General features: G+C 44.3%; 1 pseudogene; it reads left to right on the top strand.

Moving 5' to 3' along the window:
- Positions 1-239: 239 nt before the first annotated feature.
- LOC115315843 lies at positions 240-917 on the top strand (annotated as a pseudogene).
- Positions 918-16,395: the final 15,478 nt, after the last annotated feature.

Genomic DNA, 16,395 nt, shown 5'->3' with positions numbered 1-16,395 from the left:
GACAAAGTACAGCTTGTGGTTGACGGTGAGGTGCGTGAAGCGAGCGTCATCTGGAAGCTTGCTATAGCCAGCCCAAGAGTCGGTGATTATTCTTGTTCCAGGGCGGACCCACTCGTCTCTTAGCCCTAGCAGGAGTTTTAGCGTCACGGGTCTCCACGGGTGCAAGAAGGCAGCATCCGCTGCCACGCTCCACACCGCTCCACACCCGTGGAGACCCTTATGCAGAGCTAAAATCAATGATGAACGCCATGCTTCTTTCCCAGAACGAACTGAAATCGAAAATTGAGAACTTAGCTGCTTCTCAGGACAAGCTTGAATCTACAGTTAACACTCGAATGAATGAAGTAATGGCAGCAATAAAAGAACATAAAGTAGAGATACAGGCATTATAGGCCGAAGCTACATCGTTCAAAAGTAATCTTCAATTGCATCAAAAACGCCTCGACGACTTGGAGGACAGAAGTAGGCGCCGTAATCTTATCATTTTTGGTGTTCCCGAGCCTGATCGTGAAAACGCTGCAGTGCTAAGAAAACAGATAATTGAGGAGCTGATAGCAGAAAAACTCGGTGTGGTTGTCAACTCAGTTGAAAGAGTGCATAGAATTGGGAAAAAAAAACGCGATAAAGCACGACCTGTAATCATGAACTTTTTTGACTATAACGAGAAGTTGAAGGTATTAAAAAATTGCCATAAACTAAAGGGAACACCAGTATCGATAAACCACGACTTCTGTCAAGGCACTTTAGCAAAGCGCAGCAAACTGTGGTCTCGTTCTGGGGAGTTTAAAGCTCGAGGTCATAAAGTGTCTCTTGATTACGATAAGCTGCGAGTGAACGATGATGTGTATGAATGGGACGAGGAGAATGATTGTCTAAAATGTATTCGCTCTCAAGTACAACGAAGCAGAGATGACTGACTTGATAGGAAACAATTGCGCGTTGTTCTCATAAATGCCAGAAGCATTGTCAATAAAGTTCACGAGCTTGAAGAAATTATATTTACATATGATCCACAAATCATAGTGATTACAGAGACCTGGTTATCAGCAGACATATCAGATTCCGAAGTAGTTCCCCCAACGCACAAACTGCTTAGTCGTGATCGAGGCTCCCGAGGAGGGGGAGTTGCTTTAGTAGTCAAAAAGGAAAATATTTCCGTTACTATGAACGAAATAGACGACAATGAAAGTGTGTGGTGTCAAATGGATTATCTTGGGTTCTCGGCTCTTGTAGGTGTGATCTATCGGCCCCCCGCCTCGCCGGAGTTGTTTTTGGAAAAAATTCAGTCTTACATGGAGCAAAAATACAAACCTAATCAAAAAGTCATATTAGCCGGGGACTTTAACCTACCGACAATTGATTGGCACACTTTACACCCCGGTACGACGGACGTAAAGAACTGCAACTTCCCTTACAGAAATGTCATATATGACCCAGATATATTTGATATAGGGCCGTATATGGGCATATAAGTAGACATATACGGCCATATATTGCCATACAAGGGCTGAAATCAGGGCAGATATGGTAAGGTGACACCATATATGACGACATATATTGCCAGATAAAGCCATATTTAATGCCAGTGGCTGCGATATATAACAGTATAGGATGCCTGATACTCCTGTATATGGCACTATATGGTGCGAGTCAACATGTAGATGCAGGTAGCACTCCGCGTCGGCCATATCGGGACTACGCCGGCCCGCCCATGGTAACAGGATGGCAGCACCCGGCAATGGGCACCGGGGAGCTACCGGCCCCGGCCGGCGTCGGGGTTTCGTCTTGCTCACTGGCCAGTCCAGCCGTAGAACTGGCCGGCATCGGGTGTTTGCTGTCTTTTCTGAGTAGTCTTTCCATGGAGGTTCCAGTAACTGGCCGGCATCGGTATTTTGCTGTTTTTGATGGGCAGTATTTACATGGAAGTTCAGTGACTAGCCGGCATCGGCGCTTTGCTGTTCGCAGGCTGGCGAGCCCCGGGAACTTCCGTTTACTAACCGGCATCGTTCTATTTTTTTTTTTTTGCCTTTTTTAGAAAACTATGCAGTCACGTCATTGAGATTCTGACGAACTGCGGCGATTCATATGTAGCGAGTGGAAATGTTTGCGTTGATCAATCTTTCGTAAATGACTGCAGACGCTGGCGTATTTGAAAAGGCTGACGTGTTTTATCGCGAAAACGCGAAAAAAAACACGAAAAAACAATGCCGTGAGGAATATTTCCAGTCCAGGATTTGAGAATCTGACCCCTTACGCCACGAAAATAAAATTTTACAACGCCGAAGGATACTTTTTTCAGGAAGTTAGTTTAATTTGATGTACTATACTTAAGGTCTGGCGTTATACGCACGTGCTTGGCTCTGATAAAAAAATAAAAAAACGGTATAGCGGAGCCTCGAATGAAAAAAGAAAAAAGACGTGGCATGATTGAGCACGCGCTTTGAGCTACAAAAACAATAATAAACATTACTTTCCAGAAACTAGAAAAGTAAGAGATGTGTTAATTGCTTATGACGCTACGAGAGGTACATAAATCTCCTGAGAGATCATTTTATTGGTGATTTTAATCTAGTGTGAAAATATGCTATTTAGGGCAGGAATCGACTGTTTTATGTGGTAGTTACGATCATCTAAGAGAAATATTTTAAATGTTCACATAGCCAAACGATATCTGTCTCTTTAATAGCTTATGTTATACGACGTACCGTACCGGAGGAACGCGAATATAAAAACTTTTTTTCTTTACTCAAAAAAGCGAGAAACACCAATGTGTTGTGGATGTACACACTGCTGGGTTTGTGAATGACACTACGAAAAATAAATGTCACAATGCCGAACGATAGCATTTCTGAAAGCTAGTTTAATTATCCGCGCTGTACTTGAATTTCAGGAATAAAAAAGTGTTTAGGCCTATACAATAAGTAAAACTGCGGAGCGCAACCTGTATAAGTAAGACCTGGCGGCACGCGAGGGATAGCGCTGATCTACCAGGACAAAATTAAATACTACTTTCCGCAAGTCAGAAAATTAAGAGATGTGCTTATGAGCTATGAGCTCAACTATATTACTGCCTTAAAATGGCGGTATTTTTGTTTCAATAGTGGGTGAAGATGACCGCTTCCATGACAAACTTTGGCTTCATCACTGCGGCAGTTTTACCACTTACATTTTCCCATTTTGCTCTAAATGTACCCATTTTTATTAATTTAATTTCTTCGTTGAAAGGACTTTCGCTCTTTGCCTACTACACTGACCCACCTATTAGCACGGAGGGAGCGAATCATCCCGGCAAAAACGAGGGCCAGGGTTTCTGAATTGCATCAATTCAAATGTGGGCTCGCACTTTTTATTTTCACCTTCTGCATGATTGTTACCCTGAGGAACGGTGCCGACGACAGCATAAACATAGAAAATATTTAAAATAATAAAAACTAATAAACGAAGTGAGAAAACTTTTAAAATAATAAAAACGAATTCAAAAAGGTGAGAGAAAAATATTTAAAATAATAAAAAGTAATACAAAAAGATGAGAAAAATATTTAAAATAAAAACTAATGCAAAGAGGTGAGAAAAAATATTTAAAATAATATGAAATAATATAATACAAAAAATACAAAATAAAACAAAATAATACAAAATAAAACAAAATAAAACAAAATAAACCAAAATAAAACAAAATAAAACAAAAAGGTGATAAAAAAAATTAAGAAATAAAAACGAATACAAAAAGTGAGAAAAAATATTTAAAGGAATAAAAACAAATACAAAAAGGTAAAAAAAAACATTCAAAATAAAAAAAAATAAAAAAGTGTAAGAAAACAAATACTGCTAACCGCGATTCGAACCAACGACCACAAGCACAGCCAACCAGAGCGTTAGCACACTACGCTACTTCCGCCCGGATGTCCTCCGCTCCCTTTTTAGAAGGTTAAATGTCGGCTAAATTGTTGGTCACAGTTGCACCATTGCAGGCTTAGTTTCGTATTTATTATTTTGCAACATGTTCAGTACTTATTCATAATATTGTAGCGAAATTGATGTGCGCAATAATTTATTATTGGTGTGTATTTAATGAGTTCTATAATGCGGTTTGCTGATCGTTTTATTTCAAACGTATTGAAGATACGAATATAATCTTATCGAAGCAACGGCCTATATTTCGCACGTTTTGCCGACCGTGTGCGTTTGAATGCCTGTGTTGACGGCCGGCTAACGGTCCAATTACCCGATTAGTGGTGATGCGTGGAGTTTGCCTTAGTTTCAAACGTGTCCGACGAAGACGGAAGCGACTGTGGGACGTGGAACTACGTCAAATCTGCTCAACAGCCAAGATCATGGAACGGGATCGAAGTAAGTTCGTGTTTTGTTTGTTTGGGGCTAGATTATTTCCTGCGTTCAAAAGGCTTGTTATTGTCCGCAGATCGCTTGCTTTTACCAGTATTACTAATTGTGCGCGAATGGTATTATGCGAGGCTGTTTTTCTTTTTTCCCCGATGCAGAGGCCGTCTACTCGCTTGAGGTCGATCAGTTGCGGAGGAACTCTTTGGGAGACGGATTGAAAGGTGAGGTGGGGAAGGGGGGGGGGGGGGCGGCAAAGGCGGATGAGGAGGGTGGGGGTTGATTTCCTCCCTCCGCCGTATTTATTACTGGTAAGCTACAATGTTTGGAAGAGCGCGGTGCCCCTCCATCGCCGACGCCACTCCCCGTACTTGCGTGCTGAGAGCTGGACCCGACAAAAACAGCGATTAATTGATCGAGCAAGTCCGTAGCTTTCGCCGCCCCAGTCGTCTGCAGACGCCTTCATTTTCGCAGTTCGTACCCAGAAAAAAAATTGCCAAAAATTGGTGCCGCGATGAATTTACCCCATGGTGATTAATGCAGAGCATACCACTTCCGATCGCAAAAATTTGTGCCTGCGAAATAATTTTTGACACTGGCATTTATTCCTCGCGAAATGTCGAGCTCTAAAGATCATTTGCTGTACGCGTGTTTCGTATGATCCAACGCACGTGTAACGAATTTCACACCGCCAGAAACACTTTTTTTCCGAACTCTGATCTCCACGAGATCACAATATTAATGTTTCTGTTGTAGTGGCACGGCAGAGTCTATACTTGTTTTGCTCCAGTCTTTATAAGGGGGACGCTGTAATCCGATTCTACTCAATTATGGTGTACTAGATAGCGCTATATTTGCAGAGCTAGTCTTCTTTTTTTGTAGTTGCATCGAAATATATTTCAGCTTTTAAGTTACTTGTTATTTACATGTAAATTTACAAGCTTATCTACATTGAAGGCAGCAAATATCTTGCCAGCACTCATGCTACGTCTTTGAAGTATATTGCGTTAACATAATTGACCAACCTTTGATTTTTATTTGTCAGTGCCTCAAGGGAAGCAAGGAGAAGGAGTGGATCCCCGCCCCTGCCCGTTTCGATCTGGATGAACATCGTACCGGCGTGCGGTTGTGTATCACTACTGCGTGGTGCGCGTTAAAGACCCCAGGCTAGCGGTTGTACCGCGCTGGCTAAATTACTCTACAGCTGAGACAGCAGACGCCCACTGAGGCAAGCTAACTTCCGACTGTATAAACATACACACAATTTTTTTTTCTTTTTCCAGAAGGAGTGGGATTATGTAGAGAAGCTAGTGGGTTTTTCTATGGGTACGAAGCTGTCGGAAGTAAGGTCAGAATGGAAAAAGCACCACGAAGTTCCTCCTGGTCCCAAACAGCCACAATAATGAACACGGAATTCAGAAGAATAGTAATACGAAGGACTTACGCAGGCAGCCACACTTTCTGAGTTCGCAATGACATTTGATTATGATCACAAATATTCCTGCTTTGCTCAAGGTGGCCTAGTTTACACACCATATTGGTGATCTTTAGTGCAGCAAGAATATTTTTTCTCAGAATTAAACGTCGTTGTTAATTGAACAAATGTAGCTGTCTGTGTAAGTCCTTCGTGTTTTTATTCTTTTTACTTCTGTGTTTTCATGATTTAGTCCTTTTGTTTTTGTTTCTTATGTGTTCATTATTTTATTTTTTATTTTTATGAGATTTTAGTTAAATATATGATGCCCTCGTCATTTCCTAGTCCGGGAAACAGTGGTGACCTCGTCGTGTTCAAGGAGCAGTAACGACCTTTTCATCTTGTATAGCTTCCGCGGCGAAGAACGGTGTCTGTGTGCGTGTGTGATGTGTTAACCACACGGGAAGATTTGACGACCGAACGGAAAAACAAGGCCAGCGAGGAGCGACTGGGGGCTTTGAACATCACACGGTGCAAGGAAGGACTTCAACGACGAGGCTAGCAAGCAAGCCCTTGTCACAACTGCTGTACTCGACCGGAGAGTTGAATCAGGACTGTGACTCTGTGAGTAAGAATCAACGACTTTGGAACTTCCGTATAGTTTACAGCTTAATTGTTGCCTTCCGTTTGTTTTATTTTAATAGGTGTCTGTGTGCTGATACATTTTTAGTTTATTTTAATGGTTGTCCGTGTGATATTACAGTTTTGTTCCTTATAATTTTTTTCTTGAACAGGGAAGTGCTTGTTTGGAGTTTTCACGCTTTCTTGTATAAAACTTCTTTTGCAAACCATACTCTCGGTCTGCTCTCTCGACAACCAATCCCGCCAAAGGGCTGTGACTTTCCGACGTTGAATGATATGTTACAATGTTTTCTAACTAGCGATCGCCTACATTCTATCTTTGTAGCATACATATTTGTTGAATGACAAATTCCGAACCAGGCCAATAAAGATTGGTCAGTGGACTATTCTGTAGATATATCTACGTGAACACACGTTTGGGGCAGTGTGGGATAGCAGTACGATGTATATTTTGTGGATACTCATAGAAATGCGTTATATGATCCCATGTCTGGACCTGGAAAGTATGGTAACTGTCCCATGGCAATAATGTTCATGTGATGCCAGAAGGAGCATCACATGAAAATTGCTTTATATGGGGTGGGTACCCTATCTACCAGACCCAAACACGGGATCATATAAAGCAGTCTATATATGGTATATAAGGAATTGGGCAGATATGGATATATAAGGAATTGGGCAGATATGGGTATATAAGGAATTGGGCAGATATGGCTATATCCATCCACATATGGCCTGATTGGGCATATCTGGCCATATCTGCCCAATTCCTTATATATCCATATCTGTATTTTTTAATATAAGTCCAGATATGACATTTCTGTAAGGGTTGTTACTTGAATTAATGCTAAACTTTAATCTCATTCAGCTTGTTAAAGAGGGTACAAGAGTCACTCAAAGCACGGATAACGTACTAGACCTTATATTTGTTGGAAATTTCCCAGAGGACACTACTGTGAGTGTTTGCGATGGTATTTCTGACCATAAGCTTGTTTTACTTACCTCAAATTTTTGTCCTGTAAAAAAGAATCACACGAGTAAATGTGTCTAACTTTCCCGCTGCCGATGATGAAGCTGTTATAGATTCACTTGACCTTTGCTTCAGTGACTTTGAGGTGGGAGGTGACGTATCGACTTTGTGGAATACCTTTAAAAACATTACTGCATCATGTCTTGATAAATTCGTACCAAAATTTCAGAAAAAGAAACCGCACAACCCCTGGATAACAAGGGACATAATACATTTGAAAAGAGCCATATCTCGAAAACGCAAATCAGCTCGTAAAGATAATAGTGTCATATCTTCCCTTTCAATATCACTGAAGCAAAAAATACGGAGCGCTCGAGATTATTTTTTTGGAACGACACTTGTAAACATCATGAAAAACGCGCCGCAAAAGTTTTTTGGGATATCTATCTGGCAACAATAGGACTGTCGACCAACTTCACATTGATGGTTGTGGGGTTACTGACCCTTACCGAATTGTCAATGAGCTTAAGAGCACATTTCATACTGTTTTTGGTCGTCGGGGCACGACCGAATATACAATCGAACATTTTTCTCTTTCATCTAATGTAATGCAAGACATAAATTTAAACGTAAATGGGATTCGTCTTCTCCTTTTAAGACTTGATGTAAAAAAGTCTTCTGGCCCTGACGGTATTCCCAACGCCTTTCTGAAGTGTTATATGGACATGATTTCGCAGTATTTGTATGTTTTGTTCAATGCATCCTTGGATCAGGGATGCCTGCCTCCTGATTGGCTGTGTGGGAAGGTTGTGCCGGTGCACAAGGACGGGAGCAAACTGCTGGCTGCGAACTACAGGCCGATATCATTAATCAGCAGTTGCTGCAAACTGCTCGAACACATAATTTCCAGCCACATAACTTCGTTTTTAGAATCCAATAACATATTAGCCAGCTTTCAGCATGGGTTCAGAAAAAAGCTATCAACCACGACTCAACTCGTATCAGTTGTACATGACTTCGCCAATGCTATCAACAAAAGGAAACAAATTGATGCGATATTTTTGGACCTATCAAAAGCTTTTGATAGGGTACCGCACTATCTACTACTAGAAAAAACTGCAGCGTGTAGGAGATTCTCCCCGCCTTGTGAACTGGATTTCTGCGTATCTGAGGAACAGAACGCAGTTTGTAGAAATTAACAGTTGTCAATCGCGAAATCTTGATGTCCTGTCAGGTGTTCCCCAAGGGTCTGTCTTGGGACCCCTTTTGTTCTTGATATATGTCAATGACATAGCTGACGACCTTGACTCGGGTGTGACTGTGAAAATGTTTGCAGACGATTGTGTGATTTATACTACTGTCATTAACACCTCGGACCAATTATTGCTTAACGAAAACTTGTGTAAAATTGCTGACTGGTGTGAGAGGTGGCAGATGGTTATAAACTACTTGAAAACATGCGCTCTTACAATAACACACACGAAATCTCCTCTCGAATATACGCATCATGTCCGCGATAAACTCATTGAATCAGTGAATGACGTAAAATACTTAGGTCTAACTATTAACACGAAACTTAGCTGGGACACCCACATAGACAATACTTGCGCCAAAACCTACAAAAAACTGTGTTTTCTAAGAAGGAAATTGGGAGCGTGCAATTGGACTGTAAAACTTTCAGCCTATAAAGCCCTAGTTCGCCCAGTTATAGAATATGCGTCAATCGTGTGGGACCCATATTTAAAGAAAGATATAGAAAAAGTGGAGAGGATTCAGCGACTAAGTGCACGATTTATTTTTTCTGATTTTAGGCGCCTCTCCTCTGTTTCTGAAATGTTGAATAGATGTGGGCTAGAATCTCTCAAAGCCAGGCGGAAATTTGCAAGATTAAGTTTTTTTTATAAAATTTATCATAACGAAACTGGCTTAAGTAAAGACTTATATATTCAGCCACCTCCTCAGCGCTCAGCAAGGCTAAACCACTCAAAAAGTGTTAGACAATATGCTCCTAGAAATAATCTATTTAAGTACTCATTTTTTGTACGAACCATTAAAGACTGGAACTCACTGCCGTCAGACTGCGTGAACGCTTCAACATCCAATAGTTTTGATTCCTTTCTTATAAACATGTTGTAACCCTCTCCTGCTAGGATGGTGAAAAACCATCCGCAGTATTTCCTAAATAAAAAAATAAAAAAATAAAAAACCCACTGGCCAGGCCTTAAATATCCGCGATGGTACTTTCGCCGCCCGAACATACTCTCGTCTATATCTACAGTCACGTCTTCACCGCCAATCATCTCTGAATGCGTAAGGACGGCATTTACCACAACCTCCCGACGAAGGCTCGTACAATCTGTTATTGTCCTACTTGCGACATCAGTCTCCCGCTGAATGACAGCGCACGGTAGGTTCTGGCATCAGAGGTAGATGCTTTTCATGAATTGGGGAAGCGTCAGGTGCGATCCCTGGAAGAAGGAACCGCTCCGAGACCTTGCCCCGGCACTGAAACTTGACCGGCTTTCTCTCGGGCACCTCATGAGTGATCCACACACCGCGCTTTCACGAGTAGCCATCTGGAGATCTAGCGCGGACTTGCAGCGTCATCGCAGCTCCGCACTCTGGGCACGCACGTGAACCCAGGAGCAGGCCCAGGCCCTGAAGTAAATTAATTGCTTCAAGAGCGTCTCTCATGGTGTCATGAAGACGGCACAAGTTATACGCCATCGCACTGCGATACTCCCATTTGGAAGAATAAAGCGCCGAGGGGGAACTGCGCACATCTTTGCATTTATTATTTTTATTTGATCCGCCATTTTATACCTCGTGACACCATTTTAACGAACTCATTGGTTAATCGGTCGGACCGCACCATCGCTTGACAAAACAAACGCCAATCGTATGACCAGAACGGTTGCCACGGTCGGCATCGTTACAAAGAAGAGAACAGTCGGACCCAGCAACGAAATGAAGTAAGAAAGTGAATAAAAATTTTAAAAAAAAAAATCAGAAGAGAGCCGTTCTCGGGCGGCGTGTTCTTTGATTAGAGGTGCTGCTCGCAATCTTCCTTGTTTGTTTCTTTACCCTACCACGACCCTTATTTGAAGCTGATTTGTTAATTCAAAAACAAACAACGCGTTGGAACAAAGGAGGGAGGGAGGCGTGGCGTCCGAATTCGACGTAGTCTAAAAAAAAAAAGTAAGAATGCACAATACCATGAGCCAAGACCATTATCCTCCGCAGTCGGCGAGGCGTCTTGACGCCACCGACGACCGTTAGGCTATCTATTTTGTGTCTTAGGAGTTCTTATCGCGACGACTACTCCACCGTGCCTTAGATTTCCCAGCGGAGGTCCGGCGGATTTGAACAATTATTACTATTGTCGTTTGAAGGGCACCCTTCCTATGCCGCTTCGCTCCTGACGCCATAAAAATATTCTTTCCGTTTAGATTATAGGCGCGAAAACTCCACACTGACTAGGGCCTGAGTAACAGCACCCACATATTGGCCGAGACTCTGCGTTACTCAGGCCCTAGTCCGTGTAGATTTTCGTGCCTACAATCTAAAAAGGAAAGAATGGCATACACACACATCACACGCGCACGCACTCAGTTGGTTCAGAAGTTCAGTGTCCCTGATGTGTTTTTCAGCGCTTTGAAAACGATGCACTGATACCGGCAAGTGTTCTCAGCAGTTGCAGTGTTCTTCTCATGTCTTCTCGTTGGGTGCTGTATTTCACGCATGCACAAATATATGCTAATAACAAAGATAAATAATTAGACTAATTAATTATTGGACTAATTGCATGCACAAACCAATCCGACCATTAACTAAACTATTTATATTTTTTTATACGTGGCGCTAACGTTTCCTGTTCACATTTTTATGGCGTCAGGAACGAAGACGAAGCAGCATAGCAAGGTGCCCTTCAAACGCCAATAATAATAATAATAATAATTGGGTTGTGGGGATATTTATACAGCGTGTAGTTGGTCTGCCATTAAAGTTGCGACGAGTCGCACGCTGTAGATGAGCAATTTAGCCAGTGCAGTACAACCGCTAGCCTGGGGTCTTTAACGTGCACCACGCAGTAGTGATACACGACCGCACGCCGGTGCGATGCTCATTCAGATCGAAACAGGCAGGGGTGGGGGCTCGAACCGAGGATCTCTGGGTTCTGCAGTGCGAGCTTTCGACGCCAATAATAATAATTATTAAAAACCGCCGGACGTCCACTAGAAGCTCTGAGGCACGGTGGAGTAGTCGTCGCGATAAACAATCAAAAGAAACAAAATAAATAGCCCAACGGTCGTTGGCGGCGTCATGAGGCATCGCCGAGTGCGGAGTATGACGGTCTTGGGGATACGGTATATATTGTGCATTCTTGAAAAAAACAGTGAGTGCGCAGGCGAGCTGGTGGATATTGATCATGATGTAGACAATCTGAGACTGCGGTAAAAGCAGAGAAACTTGGTCGAAGAAGAAAGACAGGGGAAAAGTACGTCTCAAACTCTGCTGCTGCGTTTATTTCCTCAATGTCTTATATATCCGCAACCTAACCACCGACCACCGACGTCACAAGGTCAACCTGTGTTATCTATAAAATCCTACCCACACTGGTCTTTCATCTCAACCGTAAACGGTGACCTCAATCCCAAACTGACAGCTTAGGACCTTAAACAAAACAAACACAACAAAGCAAACACTCGGACCCACTTCCCTTCCAGCCGGAGTATGGAAAAGCTGTTCTTCATGTAAACGAGAACTGATACGACTTCCAACTGAACTCCTGCCCGCAAAAATGACTGATCGCACGTTCGCTTAAACTATAAAAAAAAAAAATACATTTTAAGAAGCTTCTTGGAACTACTTCCGAGTTGCATCAAAGCATTGCTAATACAGTTACCGATGAATTTGATACGAACTGTCTCGCTTATGACAGTACAGAAAAGTAAGAAGGCGCAGTCGTGTATTCTTACTTTTGTTTTCTTTTAGACTACGTCGAATTCGCACGTCAAGCCTCCCTCCCTCCTTGGTTCCAGCACGTTGTTTGTTATTTGAATTAACAAATCAGCTTCAAATAAGGGCCGTGGCATCCTCTAGGGCAGTGGCTCTAAAAAGGGGGTCGGCGAAGGCATTCTACGGGTCCGCGAAGTCGAGCCTCATCAGTTAAGCCCGGCAATAAAAGTTTTCTTTTCTCAGATTGAGAAGAAACGTTCCGAATTTCGGGTGACTTTTCTCCTGTATATGTATAAGAAAAGTCTATTTCACATTAGCCCTTAGTTATATCCATTTATGAAATCGCTATCATAATTAACCTATATATTTCCCCTCCCCTCACCACGAACCCCTGCATCGGCGGAGATGTTCTCCAACATCTCCGCCGATCCTCAAGGAGTCCGCGAAACATCAGTGGTTGAAAACCACTGCTCTAGGGTAAAGTAACAGAAAGGAAAACAAACAAGAAACATTGCGAACAACATTTCTCATCAAAGAACACGCCGCCCGAGAACGACTCCCTTCTTAATTTTTTTTTAATTTTTATTCACTTTGTTACTTAATTTTGTTTTTGGGTCCTCTTCTTTGTAACGATGCCGACAGTGGCAACCGTTCTGGTCATACGGTTGGCGTTTGTTTTGTTACACGATGGTGCGGTCCGACTGATTAACCAATGAGTTTGTTAGATTGGTGTCACGACGTATAAAATGGCGGATAAAATAACATTTTTAAATGCAAAGAAGCGCGCAGTTCCCTCTCGGCGTTTTATTTTTCCAGAGGCGAGTAACAGCAGTGCCATGGCGTTTAACTTGTGCCGCCTTCATGACGCCATGAAAGACCCTCTTGAAACAATTAATTTGCTTCAGGGCATGGCTCTGCTCCTGGGTTCACGTGCGTGCCCAGAGTGGGAAGCTGCGATGACGCTGCAAGTCCGCGCTAAATCTGCGGATGGCTACTCGTGGAGGTGCGGTGTGTGGATCACTAGTGTGGTGCCCAAGAGAAAGCCCGTCAAGTTTCAGTGCAGGGGCGAGGTCCCGGTACGGAGCGGTTCCATTTTAGAGGGATTGCACCCGACGCTTCCCCAACTCATGAAAATCATCTACCTCTGCTGCCAGAACCTACCGTGCGCCGTCATTCATCGGGAGACTGATGTCGCAAGTAGGACAATAACAGATTGTACGAGCCTTCGTCGGGAGGTCGTGGTAAATGCCGTCCTTACGCATTCGGAGATGATTTGTGGTGAAGACGTGACTGTAGAACTAGACGAGAGTATGTTCGGGCGGCGAAAGTTCCATCGCGGGTGTTTAAGACCTGGCCAGTGGGTTTTCGGCGGTGTGGAGCGTGGGAGCGGGTGCTGCTTTCTTGTTCCCGTGGAGACCCGTGACGCTAAACCCCTGCAAGGGCTAATAGCCGAGTGAGTCCGACCTGGAACAAGAATAATAACTGCCTGTTGGGCTGGCTATCGCAAGCGTGCCGCTATCACTCGCTTCTCGCACCTCACCGTCAACCACAAGCTGCACTTTGTCTACCCGAACACTGGTGCGCACACCAATACGGTGGAGGGCACCTGGGCCCGCGTAAAAATATCTCTTCCCTCTGAAAGGTGCGATAGCCACCATTTCACGAGTCACCTTGCAAATTTCATGTTTTGAAGGAGAGAAGGCGAGCGGAAACACTGATAGATTCCAGTCGCTCGTCGCCGCGGCCGCCAAAATCTACAGCCCCGACACAGATAGAGACCTTCCCTATAGTGGAGAGGACGAGGATTCTGACGGCCGCGATGACTTCGAATGATCCGCAGCGCTGAACCCGTCGCCCGCCTGCGTGCACAAAGACGACTTATGCATCAACCGCTTGTCATGTGCTCGTTAGGTCAGTTATAGATTCTGGTAGCGGTCTAAACGGGCCTTTTCAGGGCCCCCATATTTTGCAAATGGAGCTATTTTCTGAATGCGGCACCTCGTGTCTCTGTAAAAAAGTTCACAGGAAAGAGCCAGCAAAGGTATGTGGTCCCCAACTTGGATATCGCGTGTTATGGTTCAAACAAAATTTTTCCTGCTTATTTCGCGCCTTTGATCCCGATAAATGCCGCTGTTGCAATCATCCCGCGGTGCTGTTGCTTGCTCAATCGCCGTCGGCGTGTCTCAACTTCGTCGTCTTTGCCAGCAGCCTACCGGCGGAGGAAGTTGATCTGACGCACTGCGTTCGGCTTTAGCTAGCACACGGCGTTCGTAAAATGGTGTCAGCTGTTCCTGGCTTCACGCGGCAGTACCGTGCGTGCTTCCATTTATTCGGTGTTCATTGCCATAGGGACAGCAAGGAAAGCAGACGAACTTTATGTTGCGGAAAAACGCTGCGCCGCAGCGATACCAGGTGCGTTCTAAGGTCCTTCCCGCATGTTTTTCAATTGGCGGAAGACGAACAAAAAGAGTTCGAAATAAGGACTTAACGCAAAATGCTGCATTTCTCCAGCGCCTCATAATTTGACGAGCCTTGCACAAAAAGCATGTTTTTAGACCGGAGTTTGTAGATAGTTTTTTTACAACAACATGGGGGTCTAAAGTATCAATGTGCCATAAAGCCTTAGGTAGGAAGGCCGAGTTTTTGTGCCACCTAATGAGAACGCCTCTCACTAAGCGGCGCTAAAACTCGGCCCTCAAAAAAAGAAAAAAAAAGGAAGAGCGAGGAATGTACCACGCATGTATATACTGCACGTGGGTTTGAATGACGTTCTGAAGGGCGGGCTACATGACACAATTATAGACCGCCTGGTGCTGCAGTGTGCCAAACGTAAGGCATCACTACCCATCTGCTCAGTGCCTGAAATAGACGGCAGAGGAAAGGAACTACGCGCTACGAACATGCTCCTCAATGCAAATGTTAAGCAGCTGTGCAGGAGAATTAGTGCAAGGTTTATCTACCTCAGCCGAGAACTTGCCAGCATCCCAGCAATGCAAAAGTACGGACTTCACTACCGCACAGAAGGTAGCCAGGTGGTAACCAACCAGGGGGGTGCATTGGTGACTCATTTTATAGGACTGCAAAGAAGGGACAATTTCAGCGGCCATCCTGGGAGCAACAGGGGACAGTACGGGACGCAACCCACAGTAGTAAACAGGCCAGAGGCAGAAAAGAAAGCACACGCTCACGACCTCCCAGGTCTGTCTTCTGGTCCCAGGACGAGTGGAGCACACCGGGTGATGAACACGCCTGCAATATCAAAGGAGACTGTACTGCAGCCAGTGCCGAACCTTCCCGCTCTTTTGTATTCTCCACAACGCCAGAGGCACCATCCGCCACAGTCGTTACCTCTGCACACAATATGGGTCCCCACTCCTCATACCACCCAACGGACATCTTCAAGGACAAAGCTGTGGGACACTCCCATCGAGGACAAGCAGTGAGGAAGGAACGTTTGCTTTAGGGCCGACTGTGAGGCAGATCTTTCTTGTGTGCAACCCAATGCTGAAGGACTCGATGGCCGAATGCCTTCAGCACCCCACATGTGCCCCGTCACAAGGGCTGACGCACTTTGTGAACCAACTCATCCGACAGCAACTAGGAGCCAAGCAGCTTCAGCGGGCGGGTTGACCAAGTTTCTGGCGCGGCGGCAGCAAGGGCCACCACGGAAAAGAGACAGTTCTGTCGTTGGTGTTTATATTTGAATAGTGCGAGGCGTCAACGAAAGTGGACTGAGCTCTCTGTAGTACTGCGGGAACAAGGCTTTTTTCTTTGCTCGCGGTTGCTGAAACACAATTGCGTGGCGCTGAGGAACCCCCAGTAGACCCTCTTGGTGCTGGACTGGTTGTAACAGGGTGGAGGGTGACCGACGGGGAGGAGGTGTCGGCCTTCTTTGGCCAAGTGAAGGACAAGCATGAATAAGGATATCTGAAACGTGTTGCGAACACCTGTGGGTTCATGGACAGGTGGATAACATACCGACAGCGGTATGCACCCTTTACCTTTCCGTGGGGAATGCCAGGGATGAGGAGAATAAGGCCATAGTGGAGTGCGTTCAACGTGACATCGAAAA

Source organism: Ixodes scapularis, unplaced genomic scaffold, assembly GCF_016920785.2.
Source record: "Ixodes scapularis isolate PalLabHiFi unplaced genomic scaffold, ASM1692078v2 PGA_scaffold11__112_contigs__length_91849675, whole genome shotgun sequence".
Classification (NCBI taxonomy): Eukaryota; Metazoa; Arthropoda; class Arachnida; order Ixodida; family Ixodidae; genus Ixodes; species Ixodes scapularis.
Note: the sequence above shows the minus strand (reverse complement) of the source record. Positions and strands in the feature narration are given on the sequence as shown.